Below are 24,967 nucleotides of genomic sequence, written 5' to 3'. Positions count from 1 at the left end.
AAAGTGATCTTTTTAAATCACAAGCTTGACCATGTAATTTTGCCACTTATAACACTTGAACAGCATCTTGACACCACTAGGATCAAATAGAAAATCCTCCATCTGACCATCAAAATCCTTTCCTATTTTTCCAGGGTTCACTTTACTCCTCCCACATACTTTACAATATGGTAACACCAATATTAATCCTGTTCCTTGCCCAGAACACTCAATCTACAGACTCTAAGCATTTTCTCTCATTTTTTTCATGTGCTTGGAGTTTGTTCTCTATCTCTGTCTCTCTCTCTCTCTCTGTGTCTCTTTCTGTCTGTCTGTCTGTCTTTGTCTCCTCTCTGTCTCTCTCTCCCCTCATCCTTGCATTCTAGTTTCCTTGGTTTCCCTCCTGTCTCAATTCCAGGTCCACCTTCTTCAAGAAGATGTTTCTGCCCCTTCCCAATAGTAGTACATTCTCTCCATCAATTATTTCTATTGAATGACCTTAAATTTTCAGTGAAAGATGAGTCAAGTTTCTCAGCTAAGCAGGTAGGAGCTTGAAGAGCCAAGAAAAGTTTGAGGAGAGATGAAAAGGTTTTAGAGAGCTACTGTGGTGAGTGAAATAGTGAAGCAATAATGGAGTGAAAAAAATTGCCTTGTGGTAGTGAGGTCATGGTTGAAACTTTGAAACACAAATTTGCAATGGACAGCACAGATTTTGTAATTTTCTTAACTTTGTGCAGTAGCATATGAGTGGGAGTGTAGACTTGTGAGAATCATCCAAGGTTGAGGTTGACAGGGAAAGTTCTTCATTGGGCTAAGAGGCAAGAGACTTCAGAGAATGAGTTCATTAAGATGGTCATGGATGTGGAAATCTACCTGCCAAGACAAACCCAGAAACTGTATGAACACAACTGCAAAACACTTTCCAAAAAAATAAAGTCATATCTAAAAAAATGGAAAAATGTTGTTCATGGGTAGGCTGATTAATTTAATAAAAATGAGAATTCTACCTAAATTATCTATTCAGTGCTATGCCTATCAATCTATCAAAATTCATCTGGAAGAACACTAGGTCAAGGGAATCAATGAAAATAAATGTGAAGGAATGTGATCTAATCATACCAGATCTCAAACTGTATTATAAAACAATTGGCATTGGTTAAGAAAAGGAATGGTGGATGAATAGAATGGATTAGGTACAAATTGCATTATAATAAATGATTGTAGTAGTCTGGTATATGATAAACCCAAAGATCCAAGTTTGGGGAGCAAAAACTCATTAATAGACAAACATCTTACCCCATATACCAATATAAGGTTGAAAATGGGTATATGATTTACATAAAAAGTGATGCCATAAGCAAATAAGGAGAGTATAGAATCCTTTATCTGTCAGATCTATGGATAAGGAAAGAATTTATGACCAAACAAGAAATAGAGAAAATTACAAACTGAAGTACAGCTAATGTTGATTATATTAATTTTAAAAACTTTTGCACAACAAAACCAATGCAAACAAAATTATAAGGAAAGTAGAAAATTAAGGGGGGGGGAGGGAATTTTTCAACAAGTATCTCTGATAAAGACTTCTTTTCTCAAATATATAGAGAACTGAATCTAATTTACAAAAATCCGAGCCAGTGCCCAATTGATAAATGGTTAAGGGCAGTTATCAGATAAAGAAATCTAAACTATTTATAACCATATAGAAAACCCTAAATCATTATTGATTAGAGAAGTACAAACTAAAACAACTCTGTGGTATCATCTCATACCTATCAGATGGACTAATATGGCAAAAAAGGAAAATGATTCATGTTGGAGGGGAAATTTTCTCACTTCCCCAATGACATTAAAGTATTGTTGGTGTAGTTGTGAACTTATTCATAAGTTCATATGGAAAAATGATTTGGAATTAGGGCCAAAGGGCCAAACTGTGCATACCCTTTGATCCAAATATGGCACTGTTAGGGTATGTATTCCAAAGACATCCAGAAAAGGGGTGGGGGGAAGGATCTATATGTACAAAAATCTTTATAGAAACTTTTTGCATGGTGGCTAAGAATCAGAAATCAAATGCTCGTCACAATATTTCTTTGCATTTGGGTAAATGGAAGACAGTGTTGGTGATAAGTCCTGAGTTGCACAAATCTTCAATGGTAAGTGACCATGCTACTGTCAATCCTGACACCTTTCCTCTCAAGGATTCACTGTCATGTCTGATCATCTGCATTTACTCTGGCATTAAAATTGTCCAGAATATAAGATTATCTTGTTTTAGCACATTGATGATAAGATTTTCCAGGTCTTTATTAAAAATATTTTTCCCTCATCAGGGTTCATCATGGTGGGATAATATGCACTGATGATGGTAGTTTGGTATTTACCTGAAAGTAGCCATTGTATTGCCATGAGACTGTTGTTTGGTTCTTTTGAGTGGCATACAAGCTTATTGACTAGATTAGATCTAATTGTGAAACCTCTGTCAGCTTCATGGTGCTACTCTTCATTGAGGCTACTTCAGAAAAACAAGTATACAGATCCATTTTTGGTAAGCTGGCCTTCATCTGCCAGCCTTGTTTCACTCAGGGCTGCAATTTGGATGTTACCTGTTGTGTTCTCTCACCATAAGAGCTGTTCATCTTTTAAAACAACTGAAATTCATATATCTTCCATGTACCAATGGTGAGTGGAATCATCTTCACAAAAATTTTTGCACAGGATGGAATTCCCTTTCAGTAAGCAGTCCAGGGTTGACTGAAGCAAATAATTTTTAGGTCACCTTTTCTAGCCTTTTCTTCACTCCAGGAAGTGAATAGTGCAGTCCTTTAAAAAAACTGCTCAGACACCTGGGTGGGGGGGTGCCAAATTCCACTGCTGTTTCAGTCCAATGAGAAGACAAATCTAGTCTCTGGGTTTCCTGAGTGCAGGGTTGTGACTATAGCTCCAAGTGTATCTGTACCTGCTACAACATCACTCACTTGTTGCTATAGGACATCAGGATAGGTAAAATAGTAGGAGAGTTAAGTTATAAAATAACTAAATATTGGATGATAGCTTTGTGAAAAAGACTTAAGAGGCAAAATTGCACAAATTTGTCAGCTTTACTCTTTCTTCCAGAGTAATTGAAGTCTGGTGGCAAGACAAAATTCAAGACTACTGGCAGCAGATGACCTTAGTGTCTCTGGGGGAGTCTGATCAAGCTCTAAGCATTCCCCATCTCCTAATTCCTAACCATTATAGTCCATTGGAACATATTGCTTTCATCCACCCTTTCCACCAGGGAAGTTTTCAGATACTTGGGGTAGACATCTCCTAACTCGCTCACTACTTTTAGACCTGTCAATTACTCTAATGAAGTAATGGTGGTAGAGGAAGAGCCTAGAAGTGACTTTGGAGATCTTGTGAGTGTAAGAGAAAATACAACCAATACTGGATAGGATGGACAGGGAAGTTATGTCAAGAGTGAACCAAGAGTTACAGAGTTCAAGAAGTTGGAATGAGGAAGGAAAAGATTTAGGATGAAAATAAATTGGTTACCTGCTGAGTTGGCATTTCAGAGAAACCAGATGAAGAGGCATGTAACCTTAGAATAGAACAGCAAGGTGCTTCAGTTAAGGATATGGAAATAAAGAAATTATCAGTAATGGACAGAGAGTAAGCTGTCCCTGTTGATGGCCATGGGTTCAGAATCATTCAAATGAAGAGGGACTAAGGAAGTGGCAGTATTTTTACCCATTGATGAATGAGTTCAGGTAAGTAAGGAGTTAAATATCTCAGGGCATCAAAAGGTAGGGAGGAGACACTTGTTTTTTACCACATGCTTCTGTAGTTTTCATTTTTTATTTATTATTTAAGGCAAAGAAATATTGTGATGGGCATTTAAGGGGTTAAGTGACTTGCCCAAGGTCACACAGCTAGACAATTATTGTCTGTGCTCAAATTTGAACTCAGGTCCTTCTGACTCCAGGGCCAGTGCTCTATCTACTGTTCCACCCAGCTACCCCCCCCCACATTATTTCAGCTTTGGTTGCACTGGAATTAAAGAAATAAAGTCAGATAATCAAAGTTTGTGGACTTTCTGAGAGAGATAGGGTTATAAGAAAAGAGAAAAAGAAAAAAATTTACAAGACACTTCCCTCTTATTATTTCTTTTTTTATTTTTGCAGGACAATGGAATTAAGTGACTTGTCCAAGGTCACACAGCTAGGTAATTATTAAATTTCTGAGGCTGGATTTGAATTCAGGTCCTTCTGACTTAGGGCCAGTGCTCTATCCACTGTACCACCCAACTGCACCCTCCTTTATTATTTCAGCTTTGGTTACATTGTAATTTAAGAAATAAAGTCAGATAATCAAAGTCTGAGGAACTACTAAAACATTTTAGCAGATTAAGGACTTTGAAGATTAAACATTTTAAGATTTTGTGGGAAAATTCCTGGGACCTGGGTGTGTGTGTGTGTGTGGGGGGGTGTAATTCCAGGAGCCCACACCCTTCTGAAATAATTTAATTAGTTTTATGGTACCAGTCATACACTTTGTTTTAAGGAAAAATAAGGATTCAATTTTGTAAAAGTTTTAGAAGTAAATGTCAAGCTTAATAGCTTCATTGTTCTAGGCCAATGAAGAAAGGCAGCTAGTTTGGAAGTAATTCCAGAGTGAAGAAAATTTTAAAAAATAGGTAAACAGTTTGCACCTTATATTAAACTCTTTTTAATCCTTCCTTGACATCTCTGAACAGGAGTTGAAAAAAATGATGGAAAAATATAGGGAAACAAATTAAATTCTGGTTGAAGAAATTTATTAGCTGTATAGTCTTAGACAAGTTAACTTTTCTTTGCTTGCTCCCCCGCCCAGTTTTTTAAAGAGAAAAATAATAATGACACCATTCTCTCAAAGTGGTTGTGAAAATCAAAATAAAATAATGATTATGAAGTGCTTAACATAATGACTGACATATGCTAAAAACTACATTATTATTTTTAATTGAAAGTAATTGTTCCACATCTGATAAATCTAAATTGGTTTTTAAATGTCAAAGATAATAAGATCAATGATTTTTATATGTGATACTTTGGAAATGAAATTGATGTCATCTGAAGTTTATTGCTTTTATTATAGTTGTGTTTCTAAATTCTCTTATATTGTGAAATTTGAGAGACTATTGTAACAGAAATGCTTTAAACAAAACAACTTTTTAATCTGGATTCTATAAAACATAAATTGGATTTTTAAAAGGATGTGATTAAAATAGATATTTAAAAACTTTTAAAATATTTAATGATGGGGGAAGCTAGGTAGCACATTAGTTAGAGCATTGGCCCTGGAGTCAGGAGGACCTGAGTTCAAATCTGATCTCAGATACATAATAATTGCCTAGCTGTGTGACCTTGGGCAAATCACTTAATCCCATTACCTAAAATAAATAAAAAAAATAAAAAATATTTAATGAAGTATATTTTGTTATAAAACAGATAATATGTAAAAGCAAATTTTTATTTGAAATTCTTGGTATTATGAAAGTGTATAGAGTGGTTTAAAGATGTTACTTCTACATGTTAATGCTAAGTCAACTATCAAGTATTTGCTGTTTCCCTGAAGTCCCAGAATATGAGTAATTTTAATTTATAAGTAAAAGATAAATGAAATGTTAACTCCTGGGGAAATTCAGGAAAGATATTTGATCCTTAAATTGTAGTTAATGAAATTTTGTTATTTAAAGTAAAAATTATTGGGATTGTAATTTATTATTGTTTTGAGTTTTGATTGTAGGGATAGTTGTCTAAATTATCATGAAGCCGATAGTAGAAAATGCCATGTGCTATAATCTGAGAACTATTAAAGATCAATAATTGTGCCAGGGAAAAGTTTTGGAGACAACCTTGGCATGACCTGTGTAGGATCCTCCTGACTCTATTTCCCCATTTTGCTATAATCTTTCTGAAAGGAAAATTCTCACTTGCTTAAACCTGAGCCTTGCTATTAGCCCTCTGGACTACATGATTGACTCTCAGTATGACTTATGCCTATAGTCAAAGAAAACCAAGGAAATTTTTCCTGTTCTTTAAGGCAGAATAGTTAATTTTACAGTTGGACCCTCATAAAATTTTGAGAGATTCGTAGATCAGGTACAGGATTTAGGTAAGGATGGAAATAGTAAACGATGTATAAACTGAAATTCTCTGAAGTAATAAGAACGGAGAACTAAATTTATTGAATTGTCTTGTCTTGTTACTAGAAGAATTATCTAGGAGTCCCTGGATTTGAATCAGAGAAGCAAAAGCAGTATTTTGTCCAAGAAAAGATATCTAGGGACCAGATGACTATATGAGATATCTGGGTCTCAAAATGCACTGGTCAGATGGATATTGAGAGTGGATCTCTATGTTTAAGTTTTTTTTATTACCTTGGTGACCTGTAAATCTTTCTTCTCACCTTTAGTCCATTGTGAGCCCTCTAAACACTTTAATCTGTACCAGACTTAATATAATTGTGCAATTATGGGAATTGTGAGAAAACTTCATTGCATTATTTGATTAATCCTGCATGACTTGGAAATTAGATCATCTCTATATATTGTTTAGACACACTTAACTAAGGAACTATACTGTGTTGACCAGAAATTCAGATCTAAAGATTGATGCAAGGGATTTTCTACACCTCTATTATATCTGAAAACTGGTCCCTTCCTGATCAACTTTGCCTCTAAGATTCTTCTGGCTACTTCCACATCTGTCAAACTTCTGAGGGTGAACTCTGGGATCATCTGAAGAAAGCCTCTGCTCTTGAATGGATGGTACAACAATGGATGGGAACCTCAAGTTTCATCTAATAAGGACCAAGAAACAGCTGATATCCAGATAAGACAACAGTCCCAAGATTCTGGTTGAAGACTGAGTATATTATTCTGGTTTTTTTCTTTTTCCTTTTGTTATGTGTCCAATCATCAAGGCCCTGATTCAGGTTTGTGTTGGCATTTTCTCCCTTCACATCCTTGTTCTTCCTCTTTTTTTCTGCTTTCAAGCAACAATGGCTAGCAATGATACCCAAGTCACACTTTTCAAATAGGTCTCCTCAAGAAAATAACCCTGTGGGTACTATGTCATTCCAATCCATTTGACCTCTTGTGATCTTGTCTTATACCTGCCTCTCCTTTATTGGCTAGAAGGGTAGGGGTTCTTTTATACTTCCTCCCTTTGGTCAAAAGGAGAAAATACCAAGATATTAGGAGATACCCTGTTTTCCAGAGTTAAGTAAGCTGTGCCCTGAACTTGGCAGAACAACAATTCTTTGAAATAACCGTCTGGCAAAATCAAATAATTATTGTATTGCTTTGACTAGCACCAGGTGTTCTCTGAGTTCAGGAACACACTAATCAAGTACCCATGTTCTGGTCAAGAAGCCCTGATATGAATCAAACTTGTCTCGTTGTTGCTGTTGCCCTTACCTGAGAGGGCTACAGGTCATTGCATAATACCATTACTTGGTCTATTTTCAAAGATGGTTAGGGGAAAAAGCAAAAGCACTTATTTATTTTAAAATGTTTATAGCAGCCTACCATGGTGGCAAAGAACCGAAAATTTTAGGGCTACCCATCAATTGGGGATTGCTGAACAAGTTGAGGTACATGATTGTGATGGAAATCTACTGTTATAAAATGAAAAACATGGAAAGACTTGCTTGAAATAATGGAGAAATGAACAGAACCAAGAGAGCATTGGAGAGAGAGAGAGAGAGAGACAGAGAGACAGAGAGACAGAGAGAGAGACAGAGACAGAGATCAGAGAAAATTGCAAACTTGGCTCCCAATGGCAAATTCACTGACAACAACCCTGAGACACAGTGACTAGATTATATTGACAGTTAGCTAAAATCTCATTTGAATTTTATCCTGAACTACATATTTTCTTCTTTTAATGATTATTGGAAAACAATGTTAGAGCATTGAATTTATATGTAAATGTATTATATGTATATAAGCATATATATATATATGGAAAATGTAATGTTTATAGAAATTGGAAAACTATGTAATTTTTAAAGTAACCTAATACCAATATTGTTTTAAGAACAACTTTGAGGGAATAAGTTATTTTGTCTATTATAAATACTCAAATTAACTATTAAAAACATGCAAAAAAGACGATCAGAATCCAAAGACCTGATAAATAGAATTATGTATAGAATAATTTTATATATATGTACTTCTTTGTGACTAATGGTAGCCAGCTCTAGGATGAGAGGTGGGGGGAAGAGAGGGAAGAAAAAAAATTTACATGGTAATTTTGTTGTATATTTGAGAGGAATAGCAAGTTATACATAGTAAATTTGCAGTTTCATGTGCAGTCACCTTTTTTAAAAATTGTACTATGTTGTGAAAGTGCTTGTTTTAGTTTACAAATTAAAAATAAATTTATATATAAATATGGGAGTGAATAAAAGATACTTTGCTGTTGTTTGATATAATTGAAATGTCAGCAATAAAAATAAGAAAAAGGCATAGAAATGGGTAAAGAGTTAACAAAGCTATCTTTATTTGCTGATACCATGATGAAAATTAATGAACTTAGAAAATCCTGGGTAATCAGAAATGATCCAAAGATAACTAATAACTTTAGAAAGGTTGCAAGATATAAAATAAACCCACACAAATGCATACTTTCCCTACACAATTATAACATAATCCAAGAAGCAATAGTAGAAATTAAATAGAAACCATATGAACATGGTGATCAATTGAGCAAACACAAACTGATATAGAAAGAAACAAGCAGAGCCTAGAAAAAACATACACAATGACTACAATAGAAATGGGGGGAAATGAATATTTCAAAATTATAAGAATAAACATGACCCTAAAAGAATGGATATGAAAAGACACCTAAAGGACTCCTTTGCAAAAGAAGGTGTGACTGTGTGGCACCAAATGCCAAAACTAACATTATTAGTTTTGCTGATTTTTTTCTTTTCCTCTTTTTTATTTTAAATATTGTTTGCCATAGAGAGTAGCTCTTATGAAGAAGGGAAGGTAAAGAATAGTGCCAGAATTTTGGCCATTTAAAAGCTAGATATATCAGTGGAAAATTTATTTAAACAATATCAGAACCCTAAAATTTTTTCATAATTAGAACTTGGAATGGTTAAATCAGTATGGAATCCAAACTGTTTTACAGACCACTGTCCTGTTTTAATTCTGAGTGTTTCTAAACATTTACTCTTGTCCTCCATTATCCCCCATTTCTATTTTATCAAAATCTCTCTTTCTTTCTCTTTGTCCTTCTGTCTCTATCTTTCTCTTTATCTCTCTCTGTCTCTGTCTTTGCCTCTCTTTCTCTGGTTTTCTATCTCTGTCTTTCCCCTTTCTCTCTGTTTCTGTCTGTCTTCCACTGTAAATTTACCAAAAAAAAATAGATTACATCACAAAGATGTTATGATTGATCATTTTTCTATGAAATAAAATTGGGAAATAATAATAATAATAATAATAGCATTTATATAACACTTTAAAGCTGCAAAATATTTTTAAAATATCTCATTTTATTTTCACAACAACCCTGGGAGATAGATACTATTATTATCTCTAATCTTATAGATAAGGGAACAGATTGAAAGAAGTTAAGTTACTTGAACCCAGATTTTCCTGACTCCATGCCCAATATTCTATCCACTGTGCCACCAACTCTCTAAATCAACTAGAAACTACTGACCAGCAAAAGGTAGCAGAGAAGTTAAGCCTTTCCTTTCATGGTATCAGCATGAATGCTCTACGAACAATCCTGGTCATTACCATCAATATAATCTAGTCATTCTGTCTCAAGGTTGTTGTCAGTGAATTAGCCACTGGAGTCAAGTTTGCAATTTTCTCGGATCTCTCTCTCTCTCTCTCTCTCTCTCTCTCTCTCTCTCTCTCTCTCTCTGTCTTTCTCTATGTCTCTGTCCCTCAGAACCTCCCTTCTGATTGTCTCTTCTGTCATATCAGCTCTGATCTCCCCACTTTTAGGAACCAAGTAATCAGCACCCTATTACTAAGTAACTACTTACTATTAGTTAACTTTCACAGAAGAATATTTATTTCCAAGATATAGTTAGAACAAGGCACAAACATCTCCCCAATACCTAGGGGACTTAATCCCCTCTACACCGTTCTCCCAGAGTGAAGAAATTTCTTTGTCTGAGACTACAATTCCCAGAAGTCACTGTCTTATCCCTTGGGAAAAATAGCAATACTCTCATTTATGCTCTCATTTTACTGAGGAGGAAGCCATGAACTGCAAAGGCTGATATGAACAATTAGCTAAAATCTCATTTGATTTTTTCCCTGAACTAGATATTTTTCTTTTGTAAATGCTTTGTTTTGTAATGATTGTTAGAAAACACTATCAGGGCACTGAAGAACAGCATTATATTTACATATAAAAATATACATTTTATATATATATGCATAAATATGGAAAATTAATGTTTAAAAGAAGTGAAGAACTATGTTATTTTTCAAGTAACTATATTTTCCTCCTTTCAGGAATAGCTTTTATTGATTATCAAAATGAATTTAATATTTCAGTAGCTGAAGCAACATAAGGAAACAGTACATTCTCTTACAAGTGAGAAGTTTCAGTGAATGCTAAGGAGTAATGCCGCCATCTGCTGATCAAAATGAACAGTTTTTTTTTCTGAAACTGTCCACTGGTTTAAAAAAATGAGTAAAAATAAAATAATATCCATTACAGTGATGTTAAGGAAAGCTCAAATAATTTGTCAGACTCATAGGAGTATGTCCTGCCTCAAGACTTTATTTGGATTTCATGCTGTTGCTAATAATTGAAACCAGACAAAGCAAGTTTAAATCTGAGTATTTTAGTAGTTAATTCAACTCTATTTGCAAAAATAGAAATTGAATGAGTGATTTTCCATTAGCTTAGGTATTTTTATTTTGGTTGATTTAAAAATATTTTATTTTATTTTTAATTTGTGGAATAAAACAAGCATATCTATTACATATCATATTGATAAAAATATAATTGCCTTTTTGATTTTTTTAAAAAACATAATTCATCTAGCATACACATTTTCAGTAATCAGTAGAGAATCATATTTTAGGAAATATGTAAGGGGCAGCTAGGTAGTGCAGTGGATGGAACACTGACCCTGGAATCAGGAGGACCTAAGTTCAAATATGGCCTCAGACACTTAATAATTGCCTAGCTATGTGACCTTGGGCAAGTCACTTAACCACATTGTCTTAAATAAATAAATTTTTTAAAAAAGAAACTAAGGAAATATGTATATAAAACAAATTTTCAAGTAAATGAGTGACAGATATCTAATTCTGGTCTAAATGGATTCTTCTTTAAAATAAATTCTTTCTTTTTTTGCTTTTACATCACATTCAATTCCAAATAGATTACTTTCCTACTAAGTGATCCATCTGTAAAAAAGATTTTAAAAAAACATTTTAGCAAAACCAACCATTGACAGTATCTTAAAATACAGTTTATAAAATATTCCTTATCCATAGACTTTCATTTTTCTAATCATACTATACATAAACTAAAGGGTCCTAAAGATGACGAATTCTGCCTTTCAGATGGTGTGAGTTAAAAACAAGACCAACAACAAACTATTGAGCTTGGTCATTCTGTATCCAGCAAGTGATATTTTTTCTATTCATAAATTAATAGACTTCATTCCCTGGCTAACAGAGAACTCTACTCAGAATCTGAGGTCAAATCTTATCTATGACACCTGCTATGTGAACCTGGGCAAGTGACTTAACCCTTTAATGTTTGTCTTTATTACCTTTGTCTTTTTTAAAATTTTTAAAAAATTTATTTTTGGAATTTTACGATTTTCCCCCTAATCTTGATTCTGTCCCCCTACCCTCCACAGAAGGCAGTCTGATAGTTTTTACATTGTTTCCATGGTATACATTGATGAAAATTGAATGTGTTGAGAGAGAAATCATCCTCAAGGAAAAAAAATAAAATATAAGAGAGAGCAAAATTACATAATAGGATAATGGTTTTTTTGTTTAAATTAAAGGTAATAGTCTTTAGTCTTTGTTTAAACTCCACTATTATTTCTCTGGATACAAATGGTATTCTCCATTACAGATAACCTAAAATTGTCCCTCATTGTTGCACTGATAGAATGAGTGAGTCCATTAAGATTGATCATCACCCCCATGTTGCTGTTATGGTATACAATGTTCTTCTAAGTTTTGCTCATCTCACTCAGCATCAGTTGACGCAAATCCCTCCAGGCTTCTTTGAATTCCCACTCCTCCTGGTTTCTAATAGAACAATAGTGTTCTGTAACATACATATACCACATTTTGTCAGCTATTCACCAGTTGATGAATTTTCACTCAGTTTACAATTCTTTGCCACCACAAACAGAGCTGCTATGAATATTTTAGTACAAGTGATGCTTTTACCCTTTTTCATGATCTCCTCAGGGTATAGACCAAGTAGTGGTATTGATGGATCAAAGGGTGTGCACATTTTTTATTGCCCTTTGGACAAAATTCCAAATTGCTCTCCAGAAAGGTTGGATGAGTTCACAGCTCCAGCAACAATGCATTAGTGTCCCAGAGTTTCCACAACCTTCCAACATTGATCATTGTCCTTTCTGTTCTTATTGGCCAGTTTAAGAGGTGTGAGAAGTTCCTCAGATAATGCTTTAATTTACATTTCTCAAATCAATTAAGTTCAAATCTGACCTCATATGACTCTAGGTCATTTTGATTTCCTCATTTGTAAATTGCCTCTGCATATCCTTTGACCATTTGTCAATTGGGGAATCTTTGTTTTTTTTTTTTTTTAAATATATTTGACTCAGTTCTCTGTATATTTTAGAGATGAATTCTTTGTGAGAAACACTAGTCATAAAAATTGTTTCCCAATTTACAACATTTCTTTTGATTTTGGTTACAGGGGTTTTGTCTGTGAAAAAGATTTTTAATTTAATGTCATCAAAATTATCTAATTTGTTTTTAATGATGTTCTCCAGGTCTTCCTTGGTCATAAACTGCTTCTGTTTCAATAGATCTGACAGGTAAACTACTTCTTGGTCTTCTAGTTTGCTTATAATATTGTTTTTCATGTCTAAATCCTGTATCCATTTGGTCTTATCTTGGTATAAGGTATGTGAGGTGTTGGTCTAATCTAAGTTTCTTCCATACTAACTTCCACTTTTCCCAACAGTTTTTTGTCGGAGAATTTTTATCCTAGAAGCTAGATTCTTTGGGTTTATCAAATAGCAGATTACTATTATCATTTCCGACTATCTCTTTTGCACCTAGTCTATTCCATTGATCCACCACTCTCTTTCTTACCTAATACCAGACAATTTTGATGACTGATGCTTTATAATATAATTTTAGATCTGGTAGGACTAAGCCACCTTCTTTTGCACTTTTTTTCCCATTAAATCCCTGGAAATTCTTGACTTTTTATTTCTCCACATGAATTTACTTACTATTTTTTCTAACTCATCAAAGAATTTTTTTGAATTTTGATTGGTAGGACATTGAATAAGTATTTTAATTTAGGTAGAATTGTCATTTTTATTATATTAGCTCAGCCTATTCATGGGCAGTTGATATTTGCCCAGTTATGTAAATCTGATTTTATTTGTGTGAGAAGTGTTTTGTAGTTGTTTTCATAGAGGCAGGTAGACTCCCAAGTATGTTATATTGTCTGGTTACTTTGAAATGGATTTCTCTTTCTAGGTCTTGCTGCTGCTGTAGCTTGCTAGTCATATACATATACATACATACATACATATATATATGTATATATACACACACATATATATATGTATGTATACATATATATGTGTATGTATACATATATATGTATGTATACATATATGTGTGCATATATACATACATATATATATATATATAATATATATATATAAATGTTGAGGATTTATGAGGGTTTATTTTATATCCTGTGACTTTGCTAAAGTTGCTAATTGTTTCTAGTAGTTTTAAAGATTATTTTTAAGTATTCTCTAGGTATACCATCATATCATTTGCAAAGGGTGAGAGTTTTGTTTCTTCCTTCCCAATTCTAATTCCTTCAATTTCTTTTTCTTCTCTTATTGCTGAAGCTAACATTTCTTTTAGGTTTTTTTTTTTTTTGCAAGGCAAATGGGGTTAAGTGGCTTGCCCAAGGCCACACAGCTAGGTAATTATTAAGTGTCTGAGACTGGATTTGAACCCAGGTACTCCTGACTCCAGGGCCGGTGCTTTATCCACTGTGCCACCTAGCCGCCCCGAAGCTAACATTTCTAACACAATATTGAATAGTAGTGGTGATAGCAGGCATATTTGTTTCATCCCTGATCTTATTGGGAATGCCTCTAGCTTACCCCCATTGTATATAATACTTGTTCATGGTTTCAGAAAGATACTGCTTATCATTCTAAGGAACAATCCATTTGTTCCTATGCTCTCTAGTGTTTTTAGTAGGAATGGGTGCTGCATTTTGTCAAAGGCTTTTTCAGCATCTATTGATAAAATTGTATTATTTCTTATAGGTTTGTTGTTGATTTAGTTAATTTTACTAACATTTTTCCTAATATTAAACCAACCCTACATTCCTGGGATAAATCCTGCTTGGTCACAGTGTATTATCCTAGTGATAACTTCCTGTAATCATTGTGATATTGCATTTGAGATTTTTGCATCTATATTCATCAGGGAATTAGCTCTATAATTTTCTTTCTCTGTTTTGACTTTTCCTTTTTTAAGTATCAGCATCATGTTGGTGTCAGAGAAATATTTAGGTAGAGTTCTGCCTTCATCTATTTTTCCAAAGAGTTTATATAGAATAAGAACCAATTGTTCCTTAATGTTTGATAGAATTCACTTGTGAATCCATCTGGCCCTGGAGATTTTTTCTTGGGTAGTTCAATAATGGTTTGTTGAATTTCTTTTTTCTGAGATAGGGTTATTTAGGTATTTAATTTCTTCTTCATTTAACCTGGGCAACATATAGTTTTTGTAAATATTTTGTAAATATTCATCTATTTCACTTAGATTATCAAATTTATTGGCATACAGTTGGGCAAAATAATTCCAAATTATTACTTTAATTTCCTCCTCATTGGCGGTGAGTTCACCTTTTTTATTTATGATACTAGCAATTTGGTTTTCTTCTTTTTTTAATCAAATTAACCAGAGGTTTTTCAATTTCATTGGTTTTTTTCATAAACCCAACTCTTGGTTTTATTTAGTTTTTTTATTTTTATTCATTTCTTCTTTAATTTTTAGAATTTCTAATTTGATATTTAGTTGAGATTTTTTAATTTGTTCTTTCTCTAATATTTTGGTTGCATATTTAGTTCATTGATTTCCTCTTTCTCTAATTTATTCATGTAAGCATTTAAAGATATACTTATATCCCCTGATAACTGCTTGGCTGTATCCCATAAGTTTTGGTATGTTGTCTTGCTATTGTCATTATCTAGCATGAAATCATTAACTATTCTTTAATTTGTTGTTTGATCCACATTCTTTAAAATGGTGTTATTTAGTTTCCAATAAGTTTTAGTCTAGCTCTCCTTGGCCCATTATTGCATATGATTTTTATTGCACTATGATCTGAGAAGGATGTATTCACTATTTCTGCCTTTCTGCATTTGGTCTATTAGGTTATTATGCTCTAGTACATAGTCAATTTTTGTGTAAGTGCTATGTACTAGAGAAAAAAAAGTATATTACTTTCTATCCCCATTCAATTTTCTCCAAAAGTCTACCATGTCTAGATTTTCTAGCAATCTATTTACCTCCTTAATTTCCTTCTTGTTTATTTTATGGTTAGATTTATCTAAATCTGAGAGCGGGAGGTTGAGTTCTCCCACCAGTAGAGTTTTGCTGAATATGTCTTCTTGTAACTCATTCAACTTCTCCTCAAAGAATTTGGATGCTATTCCACTTGATGCATACATATTTAGTATTGAAATTGCTTCATTGTCTATGGTACCTTTTAGAGGATATAGTTTCCTTCCTTATTTCTTTTAATGAGATCTATTTTTGCAATTGCTTTGTCTGAGATAAGGATTGCTACCTCTGCTTTTTTCACTTTAGCTGAAGCAAAATCTATTTTGCTCCAGTCTTTTACCTTTACTCTATTTGTATCTCTCTGCTTCAAATGAATTTCTTGTAAGCAGCATATTGCAGGATTCTGGTTTTTAATCCACTCTGCTATTCACTTATGTTTTATGGGAGAGTTCATCCCATTCACATTAAAGTTATAACTAATTCTTTATTGTCCTCCATGATATCTTCTCTCTGTTTGTATTATTGCCCTTTTTTCACTTTATCCACATTCCCCAGTTTATTGTTTCTGAATACCACCACCTACAGTGTGTTTGTCCCCTTGTATCCACCCCCTCCCTTTTCTTCCTCCTTTCCCTTTTCCCCTTCTTCCTTCCCTTCTTTCTATTAGTTCCTCTTTTCCTCCCCCCTCCCCTTTTCCTCTTTTAATACATGAACGGTAAGATAAGTGTATTAACTTAACTGAGTGTATGTATATTAACTTCAAGCCAAATCTGAGGACAGTAAGATTCAGGTGGTTCTCACCTCCTCCCTGCTTCCCCTCTATTGCAATAGATTCTTTGCACCTCTTTATGTAATGTGATTTACCCCATTCAATCTCTATCCTCCCACCTCTTTACTGTCCTCCTTTTTAATGAGATTGTGTTTAAATCATTCCATCAGAGTCATGGATAAATCATGAGTGTCCATTACTTCTGGGTAAGTATATTCACTCTAATAGAGTTACAGTTCTCAAGAGTTTTGAGAATCTTTCTCCCAGGTGGGGATATAGCCAGTCTTATCTCATTGGATATCAGTTTTTTTCTTTACCCCCTTTTTTACCTTTTCATGTGTCTCTTGAATCTCCTGTTTGAAGTCCAAATCTTTTATTTAATTCTGGCCTTTTCATCAGGAAGAGTTGAAAGTCACCTATTTCATTAAATTTCCATCTTTTCCCCTGGAAGAGATGGCTCAGTTTTGCCAGATAGTGAATTCTTGCTTGGTTTCCAAGCTCCCTTGCTCTTCAGAATATCACATTCCAAGCCCCTCAATCCCTTAATGTTGATGCAGTCAGATCCCGTGTAATCCTTACTGTGCCTCCTTGGTTTCTAAATTGTTTCTTTCTGGCTGCTTGCAGGATTTTTCTCTTTTATCTGATATTTCTGGAATTTGGCCACAATATTCCTTAATGTTTTGTTTTGGGATCCCTTTCCAAGAGGGTATCGATGTATTCTTTCAATAACTATTTCACCCTCTGGTTCCATGATATCAGGACAATTTTCCATAACTAAATTCTGTAATATTGAGTTCAGGCTTTTTTCTCTTCAGTGTTTTCAGGAAGCTCAATGATTCTTAAGTTGTCTCTTCTGGATCTATTCTTGATGTTAGTTTTTTTTATTTTTTACATTTTCTTCTATTTTTTTTTATTTTTTGCTTCTAACAGATTCTTGTTGTCTTATGAAGTCATTAGTTTCCACAGACTCCATTTTTTTAGAGAATAATTTTCCTCATTTACCTTTTGCAACTCCTCTAATCGGTCAGTTCTAGTTTTGAAGTTTTCTATTTGCCCATTTGAGGATTTGAGAGAATTATTTTCTATTTGTATTTGTCTAATTGTATTTTCCAAGAATTTGTTTTCTTGTTGTGAGATGTTAATTGTCTCTTGCAAAGTGTTAATTTTCTCTTGAGTTTCTTTTCCCAATTTTCCCAATTCATTTTTAGATTTTTAGACTCCTTCCTGATTTTTTCCTAGGAAATCTTTCTGGACTGTATTCTCCTCAAAAGTTCTAGATCTCTCTGAGTAAGAGTCTTTGCCTCCAAGGTCGTTTTGTATGGACCCCTCTTTTCACTGACTTTTCTTCATTTTCCTAAGATCTTGTTTGGGGGAGAGGCTAGTTCACAGACCTTTGGTGATGAAATCCCTAGAGGCTTTACTACTGGGTTTAGTAACTCCACATGGGTCAAACAGTAGGGGGTGCTAGAGGCTTTTCTGGAGTGTCTGTGACCTTGATTTGAGACCCTCTCCCTAGGCCTGGAGGGGGGTGGGTGGGACTGCTGGATACTTTTATCCTTATACAATGTGGGCTCTGCCCTGGGGTGAGGTAGTTAACCTCCCTATTCAGCTGAGGGAGCTCTGCTGCCCATGCCAGACCTCTATTCTCACAGTCTGATTTTAGGTTAATCTGGCTCACACTCTGCCCCTGCTGGCTCTCTGCTCTCTGTGCCCAGCTTACCCATGATCCCTGAAGACAGACCTTGCCTTAGATGTTCTTCTCCTAGCTTCTTTTTCTGGGTTTTGTTGGTCAAATTTCTGTTAAAAGGTTTCTTTCAAAGTATTTCTGAGGAAAAGTCAGGAGACTTTAGTACAGTGCCTGTCTTCTCTCTACCATCTTGGCTGGAAGTCTCTGTGTCCTTTATTTTCAAAGAAAGAGACTGTCACATCAGGGAGATGATCACAAGCATGTGAATTGGATTTGAGTGGGGTGGGAGCTGTGCCTTGCTTTCTCCTCCAGAGCCATCAGTCCGGTGACCAAATAGGAATCAGGATGACTAGAGATGGCCTTGGATATAAGGAAATCTGAGTTAAGTGACTTGTCCAAGGTCACGTACCTAGTTAGAGTCAAATGTTTGAGGCTGGATTTGAACTCCTATCTTCCTGACTCCAACTCAGTGCTCTATTCACTATGCCACTTAGCTGCAATGCCTCGGTAAATCACTAAGATTATAAAATGGGGAGCAGTTACTGATTTCCTTTAGGAATTTTCTTATAACCAATTCTCTATACCAGGTAAATCACATATAGGCTCTACAGCCTAAACCCCAAATAAGAGCAAAATTAATATTATATTTATACTAGATTCTATTAAAAATGAGGGAGGATATATTCTTTATTTTCAGACTGCTCAGTGCATCTCTTGCTAGATTCAAAACTACTCAAATGTAGTCACTCATGATGAAGTTTTTTTAAATTAATTTTTATTAAAGATATTATTTAAGTTTTAAAATTTCCCCCCAATCTTACCTCCCTCTCCCCCACTCCCCCATGGAAAGCAATCTGTCAGTCTTTACTTTGTTTCCATGTTGTACCTTGATCCAAATTGGGTGTGTTGAGAGAGAAATCATATCCTTAGAGATCAGACAATAAGATATCTGTGTTTTTCTAAATTGCATGGGATAGTCCTTGAACTTTGTTCAAACTCCACAGCTCCTTATCTGGATACAGATGGCACTCTCCTTTGCAGACAGCTCAAAATTGCTCCCGATTGTTGCACTGATGGAATGAGTGAGTCCTTCAAGGTTGAACATCATGATGAAGTTTTAGTGGGCCAGCAAGATGAAGTCATACCTTGATTCCTTTATGAGGTACAAATACCTCTCTGATTGGGATCAAAAGGAAATGGCATGTTATTGTCTGAGCAAACAAATTAGAACAAGTTGAAACAAAACTTAAATTCTTTGGAGGTTTTAAATAGCTAAAGCATGAGTGAATATGAGAATTTGCTCAAGAGCAGGAAAGATTGCAAGTCAGGATCTGTCTGAGGAGAAGATGCCAATAGGGCAGGGGGGTGGGGAAGAAAGAGAATTTCTCTCTTCTTCACCCTTCTATCCCCTATATATTCATGTAATTTTGAAGGAGAGCTCCTGTACCAGGAGAAACTACTACATCATTCAGTAGAGAACAGAGGAACCTTCTTTAGACATACAGAGACACTGAGAAAGGGAAGAAGAATTTCAAGTAGCATGATCCCAGGCAATGAAGAGTCAGACCATGGAGAGCAGTAGACCCTGGGAACTCAATGTGAGGGTTATAGGAAGAGAGAGAAGACATGCAATTCTGACTCGACTCTGCCATTTATGCATCTTCTCTCTGTGTCTCACTATTATCATACTTGGCTTGGTCTTATCCAGTACTTGTCTCACCATAGACACCAGCTCTGCTTATTCCTTGGCATATGTTCTCTCCAACTTCTACTGCTTTTGCTTCTGCTCCTTTACCTGGTCCCTGGGAAGTTTGTTGTCTGGTGTGAGTCCTGTTGGTGACAGGAGCAGTGGAATAGGGTCATTTGTCTCTTTATCTCCTTCCATGCACGTCCTGTGAGTGGGTTCTGCCATACTTTCTAACATTATGGGTGAACTCTAATGGTGAGTATCACATGTCCCTTTCCCCTTCCTTAGAAAGAGAAGGGGCTTAGATTTTAGTCAGTCTCATGACTCTCCCAAAACACAAGTAGATAATTATAGCTGAACTCCTGGATATAATGGCAACAAATGCTGATCTTGAATCTTGAATAACATTGTCCTTTTCTTCTATTAATAAACAGGTCACCCCCAAAATCTTCATGCAGTTTTGAGCTATTAAAGCTTAGACCTAAAAGTAATTTCACTGGGTCAAAAATTTAGTGACTTTTGGGATATTTTTCCAAATTGCTTTCCAAAATAACTGGATCAATTCACATCTGTACCAACAGTATATTAAAATGTCTGTTTATCTACAGTACCACCAATACTTAAAATTTTCTTTTTATTTTTTGGTCTATCTTTTTGGTTTTTGCAAGGCAAAGGGATTAAGTGACTTACCCAGAGTCATACAGCTAAGCAAATATTAAGTGTCTGAGATCAAATTTGGACTCAGTTCCTCCTTTCTCCAAGGATGGTACTCTATCTACTGGACCACCCAGCTGCTCCTAAACTAATAAAATTTAAAACTGCACAAAGGCTTTCAGACAGTCTTTAGAAATGCTAGGAAGATCCTGGGGTGATTAGGATTCTTGACTCAATATTATTTGGCCCCCACACTACTACTGATTTACTGCTCAGATGAGTTCTTCTCCACCCTGGGAGGAAAAAACCCCCAAAGGATCTGTAATTCTCTTTATTTTTATCCCTTAGCTAGAGACAGTGCTTCTGGCAAATCATTTCAGTTCTCTATTTCTACATCTTCTCAAGGGATGTTTCCCCTTCAGTTGCCTCTACTTGATTATTTTACCGAGAAATATATGCCAAATGCTATTTATAGCATATTTTAAAAAAATTATTTATTTAAGGCAGTAGGTTAAGTGACTTGTCCAGGGTCACATAGCTAGGCAATTATTTAGTGTCTGAGGTTGGATTTGAACTCATGTCCTCCTGACTCCAGGGCTGGTGCTCAAGACAAAGTAGACATTTAAAAGGAAAGAAAAGCAAACAGTCTTTTCCCCATTCCCAGGGGACTAGGCTTTGGGGTCACATGAGAAAATCAAGAAAAGAAAGGAGGTCTGTTGGTCAGGGATTTCAGCAATACAGTTTCTGTACCAACATACCATGGACTCAAGTGATGTAAACAGACTCACTTCCAGGGTTCTGTTCCTGTATTTATGATAGTTATCTCAGCCTCCAGAGAATTTGAACTGAATAATTTCTCTTCCTTTGAAACTCAGAGATCCATTTATACCACTATCTTCCTATTCTGGTTTTTGCTCTTGTGTTCACCTCCAGATCACTTTCCTTCACCTCCCACAATGACTTTTGTTCATATTCTCTTTTTTTTCCCAAGGCAATGGGGTTAAGGGCTTGCCCAAGGCCACATGGCTAGGTAATTATTAAGTGTCTGAGACCAGATTTGAAACCAGGTACTCCTGACTCCAGGGCCGGTGCTTTATCCATTAGACACCTAGCTGCCCCCATATTCTCTTTTTTAAACACTATTCATAGACTTCTTGATTTTCTTTTTTTTGTCCTTTCTCGTTTTCTTTCCTTAAATCTATCAATAGGTTCCTTTGCCTTTGTAATTCCTATCACTTGATCCTGTTTTATTCGATCAATAAGTATCATTAAATATATAGATAACTAGGCACTAATAATTTAAATATTAAAAGCATTTTAAGATTAAAATTAACAATCTTTGACCACAAAGAGTTTTTACATTTTGTGGGAAGAGGCAACATTTATTCATAGAATTACATGTAAAATTTATTAAAAATAAATATTAGACTTTCTAATACCCAACTCTAACAATGAAAGTATCAGAAAATCTAAGCCTTGTGAGGTCAGAGAACACCTAGTCTTACTTGGATCTACTTGTGAATCCCCTCTATAACATATAACAAATGTTCTTCCGGTTTCTATTTAGTTTTTTATTTATTTATTCATTCATTCATTCATTTATTTATTTAATTTGTTTATTCGCTTATTTATTTGTTTATCTAGCTATCCATCTATCTGTTTGTTTATTCATTCATTCATTCATTCATTCGTTCTTCATTTATTTATTTATTTATCTGTTTATCTGCCTATTTATTTGTTCATTTATTTGTTTGTTTGTTTATCTATTTGTTTATTTATTTATTTTTCCAGTTTCTATTTAAAGGTCTCTAATGAAAGGCAACTACTTTGTAATTGATTCCAACCAGTATTGTTGTTTAATCATTTCAGTTGTGTTTGACTCTCTCTATGACCCCATTTGTAGTTCTCTTGGCAAAGCTACTGGAGTGGTTTGTCATTTCTTTCTCCAACTCATTTTTACAGATGAGGAAACTGAGGTAAATATGGTTAAATGACTTGCCTAGGGTCACATAGTAAATTCCTGAAGTCATATTTGAATTCAAGATGAGTTTTCCTGTCTTCAGGTCCATAACTCTGTCCAGGGTGTTATTTAGCTGGCCAGTGTTTACTTTAACCACTACTACTATATAGGCAACTTTTGGGCCATCTTTAAACTTTAATTTGACTATTGATATTCTATAAGTGAAATCCTGTTTGAGGCCAAAGATTAGACATATCTTTGTCAGAACTGAATCACATTATCAGTTTCCTCAATCAGTCTAAACACTTTTCCTGTCAAGGACTTTTCTCATTCTAAAATCTTTGAGATGTCCTAGAGATGTTTGGGGGACATTTTATCACTAAGTTTAAGTTGGGGTAGTAGAATCAATGGATCTCTTTTTTCATACCTCCTCCAGCATAGGTCCCATTAGAGTCTGAGATTCTTAAGGGTAGGGACTGCCTTTTACCTCTTTTTGTAGAGATATGGTCTACTCATAGAAAGTTCTCAATAGGTGCCTATTAGCTGACTGACAGATTAGGGACCAGCAACCCTCAGAAATGGACATTTATAGCCTTCATTGTTATTTCATGAGTTCAAGAATTTCTGAGTCATTGAATTAGCTGCTGGCTGCCCAATTAATGATTTCCATGACAGTGCTCTTTGGGGAAAAGAGAGCCATTACTGGAAAGATTCAATAACTGAAGAACTAAAGGACACCAGGCTCAAATGGAGGCTGGGAAGAGGCCTGGACCTTAGGAATTATTTGATCAGGATTGATCTCATTTGAAACTATAAGTATAATCACCTCACAAAATTGTCCTACTTCTAAGAAATGTATGGGACATTTAAGATATTTTGTTTCCTGTATTTGTTCATGCTCTGAACTTTGTGTGCCTTGTAGTTTCTGCACTGGAGAAAATAAACTGCTATCTTGTGCCCAATGCCCAAATTGTACTTGAAGTAACATTTCTCAAAGGGATTTTATTACCTTCAATTTCAGAAGACTCAAGATATGAACTGTACCTAAACTTAGTTTTAAAGATTTCTCAGGTCCGAGACAGAGACAGAGGAGAGAGAAATTTGACTTCTTACTCACTTCCCCCACCCCTCCACCCCTCTGCCCCTCATCTCCCCTGATGATTTATTCTTATTTACAGTTTTACAATTTATTTTCAATGCAAATGAATTCTAAAAGATGAGAGCAGTTACTGAGAATCAAAGCATGGATAGATATGCAATATATACAAATTTCAAAAATACTACAGCATTCATAATAGAGCAAAAATATGTGTTCATTCACACATAATAGCTTGTAATACTTCCTGGACTCAGAGGTTTCTCGATTGATTAATAAGGACAGTATACTTTACTTTCTTTGTTATGAAGTTAGGATGCTACAGTCTTTTTGGATATTATTACAAATCTAAGCAACAATGTATGACTAATGAGAAAGCAAAAGATTTCAACATTGTGACAGCTGTGAAATACTAGCTTTCCTGAAAGAAGCTAATTTTAGGCTTAATATCATATTCTGTTATCTAAAAATATTGAACGACAGTCTTAGTTGTAAGTTATTATGATTGACAAAGATATTTTTTAAATTTACAAAAACAGCACAAAAATGGTGTGATTGAACTCCTGTTCCTTAACATTCCAAATATTAAATTTACCTTAATTGACTTTTTTAGATGTTTGTTTCTTAATTTTAAGATTTAGAAATATTTAACCTTTACAATAGATCATCTTCAATTCTGTAAGGCATCTAACATGTGTAGATATAAAACAACATTTGAAGATTGTTCAAGAATTTAAGTATTTCAGAATATTTTGAATGAAGACATTAAGATAGCTAATGAAATCCAATGTTTTTGTTGAATAGGAAAGTAATGAGAAAGCCTAGTCTTTACCAAAGGTAATACAAAGCAAATCTACTAATTATACTTTCATTCTAGGAAGGTTCCAATTCAGTTATGTTTAATCTGGCTCATATCATTCATTATACAGATGCTTAAATGCTATGTCAGTGTCAAAGCCCCAGAATAAATAATTTAACTCTTATGAAAATAGTGATACCTTAATGTTTTAACATTTATTTAGATGACATAGTTACTTATAAATATTGCTAAGTTATAGTGAAGATTTACTAACAAAATTTGTTTATACTTCTTGCACTATAGAAATAGAAACACAAAAATTATTCATGTCATTGAATCATATATCCATGAACCAAAGTGCAAAATAAGTCTGTATTCCACATCCTTTCTCCTTTTCCAGATCAATACAAAAATCTACCCTTTTATTCCTAGGAAATCTAGTTATTCATAATTAATAGGACATATTTAGGAAATTTTTTATGTTGAATTAAGTGACCATCATTTCTCTTTGATCTTGTACATAGAAGGTCCAATGGCTTTAAATACTGA

The sequence above is a fragment of the Macrotis lagotis genome, chromosome 3, assembly GCF_037893015.1.
Source record: "Macrotis lagotis isolate mMagLag1 chromosome 3, bilby.v1.9.chrom.fasta, whole genome shotgun sequence".
Classification (NCBI taxonomy): domain Eukaryota; kingdom Metazoa; phylum Chordata; class Mammalia; order Peramelemorphia; family Peramelidae; genus Macrotis; species Macrotis lagotis.
Note: the sequence above shows the minus strand (reverse complement) of the source record.